Genomic DNA, 2,512 nt, shown 5'->3' on the forward strand with positions numbered 1-2,512 from the left:
TTTTCCCTTCATGGTAACCCCGCAAAATAGTTAAATTATATTTATGACAAAAATTTATTGAGGCTATATTATAATAAATTAATTATTTACCTGGTATGAATATTCAAATTAATTAAATATATAATAATACTTTCGTGCCTGTTGCAGAAGTGACTTCGGTTGGACTTAAACCACCCTTTCCTTTATGTATTATTTTTAGCACATAAAATTTATATGAGGATAATGTTTCATCAAGAACAGGAAAAACACTTTCATATTTAATTCTGATCAAGTGTGCATACTAATTTTTATTGTTTTATTATATTTTGAGAAATAAATTCCAATTATACTCTTTATGTGATTTTTTTTTTACCTCCCGTCATTAAAACCTATAGGTATTGTTGACGAAATTCAAATAAAAAATGTTTTGTAAAACACATTACTATACATTAATGTGGTTAATTTTTATTTTGAAGGTTTTTATTTTTTTTTTAGATTTAAAAACTTTATTTATTGATACATATTATAATCTACGACACCGTTGAGGGCAATAGGTAATAATCTATTTTATAATCCTATTCATATAATAGAGCCACAGCATATTTTCTAAATTATCCCATTATACAAATTCCTGCTTCATTTACTAAAATTATACAATTATTTATTCCTTATTATTTATTATTATGAATTATTTTTTCCTTTTCATTATCTATCATTTCTTCCATTAAACATTTTAATTTTTTTTCTAGCTTTTCATCGTTCTTTAAATATGTTTAATTTTTCCATTATTTTAGTTCTACAAAAATATTTCTCCATCACACATAACAAACAGTAAATTTAAGTTAAAAGTATAAAAATTATATAAACATTTCATATATGGTAAAAATATATATACATGAATAAAATCCAACATGGTGATCCCCATTTACAATCTATTAATAAAAAAAAAACACTCTAACATAAGCATACAAAAATTAAAATAGAATAAATAAGTATGTTAAGCTAAAGGTTAAATTAATAAATATAAAAAGGATAAAATATAAGTTATTTTGCAACAGCACAATATCTACAAATATATCAAAAAATACTTACAAATGGTTTGTGCACACAAAAGTGTACATACTTATCTGATTATTTTACAATGTGGTAATTTATTTGTAATTTTCGTATAGAATCGATTCCGAACACCTGCGTTGTTCTCTCGGTTTCAATCTACTGGCTATTAATAAAATTTGCAAGCAGGTGAAATAGTCAGGTGGCCTTAGAAAAGTGGTTTGACCACTTCTTGTCAAACACTGGCCTATTCAGAATGTGATGAGCAATTTTCGTAGCGCCTCATGAACTGAGATGCATTCGTAGATAATATAATTAGCATAAATTAAATTTCATAAATCTGAGACTTCACCTTAGTAAAAAAAAATTGATTTGGTGATTGTTTATCAAAATTGGTGATGAATTGTTTTGAGTTTGTAAGGTTTTTTATTCGCTAATATTGAGTAATATCAAAAAAAGAAAAAGAAAAAAAAATTCTGAATAGTTGAAGAGAAAAGGGTCCTTTATGGACTTTACCTTCAATGGAAAAAGAAGTATGAAAAAGAGAAACTTTATTTAATAAGCTCAAGAATAACTTTATCCATAAACAAAATGAACAAATTTTTCTTTGTTTCTTATATATTTTTCTTCGATGTTTCGGAATCCTTTTCCCATCTTGAATATATTATTTTTCCTTTTGTTTTCTTGTTCATTCCATCCATAAAATTATTATGTTATATCCTATTTATGGTTTGAACAAGTGAACTAAATAGGAACCTATTTAATCCAGCTTGAGTAGCTGTAGTCAACCTGTGGCTCGCCGGTCTTTTGTGGTTGGACCATCCGAGGCGTGTTTGATAATGAATGTTAATAGTATTAATCCATAAATACAAGTAGACAATCTATAAACTACAAACACAAATACATTTCGTTTCATGATAGGGAGAACTATCATTGATTACATGGGTTTAAAAGTAAAAAAATATCCGGCAGAATTGTGTAAGTCATTGAAATGGTACCAAATTCAAACTACAAGATTAATTGTAGGGCCACCCGTAGCTCAATGGTAAAGACACAGTCTTACCAATGTAATGTCTATTGGCGGTGCCGGTTCGAATCCGGCCTGGGGCGTTGACTGTTTTCATTGAGTGGTGGTCCCACAAAATGAAAAGCTTTGACCTCCAACCATGGTTAGGCAGTATAGGATACGATCCAATGAGAGTCTTGGTCGAAAAAAAAAGATTAATAGTATTAGTTTGTATTTTATTATGGAACAGGGCCCTAGTGTTACTTTATTTTATATCATTTTGAATTTCGCGCCCATTAGAAAAATTTATAGCTGAGTAAATAGGTCCTACATAATACTATCGCGCCGCGGTGTGCAGTGCTATTATGCGTGCAGCAATGTATTCATTTATTTTTTACTTTACTGTAGACGTCTGTATCATGGCAACTCGTCATTTTAGTATATTCGGAAATAGCACAAATGGAGTACTTGGAT

At 28.7% G+C, this 2,512-nt stretch overlaps 1 long non-coding RNA gene across 3 annotated transcripts in view; it reads left to right on the forward strand.

Annotated features, from left to right (window-relative positions):
- LOC106686558 (uncharacterized) overlaps positions 1–285 on the forward strand; it is a 77,144-nt gene extending 76,859 nt beyond the window's left edge. For all 3 annotated transcript variants that reach the window (XR_002945006.2, XR_010843639.1, XR_001344034.2), the window contains one exon: positions 148–285. This is a non-coding gene — a long non-coding RNA (uncharacterized lncRNA). The remainder of the gene's footprint in view (positions 1–147) is intronic.
- The last annotated feature ends 2,227 nt before the right edge of the window (positions 286–2,512 follow it).

This window comes from Halyomorpha halys, unplaced genomic scaffold, assembly GCF_000696795.3.
Source record: "Halyomorpha halys isolate HHAL.00 unplaced genomic scaffold, Hhal_1.1 Scaffold838.1, whole genome shotgun sequence".
In the NCBI taxonomy this organism is placed as follows: domain Eukaryota; kingdom Metazoa; phylum Arthropoda; class Insecta; order Hemiptera; family Pentatomidae; genus Halyomorpha; species Halyomorpha halys.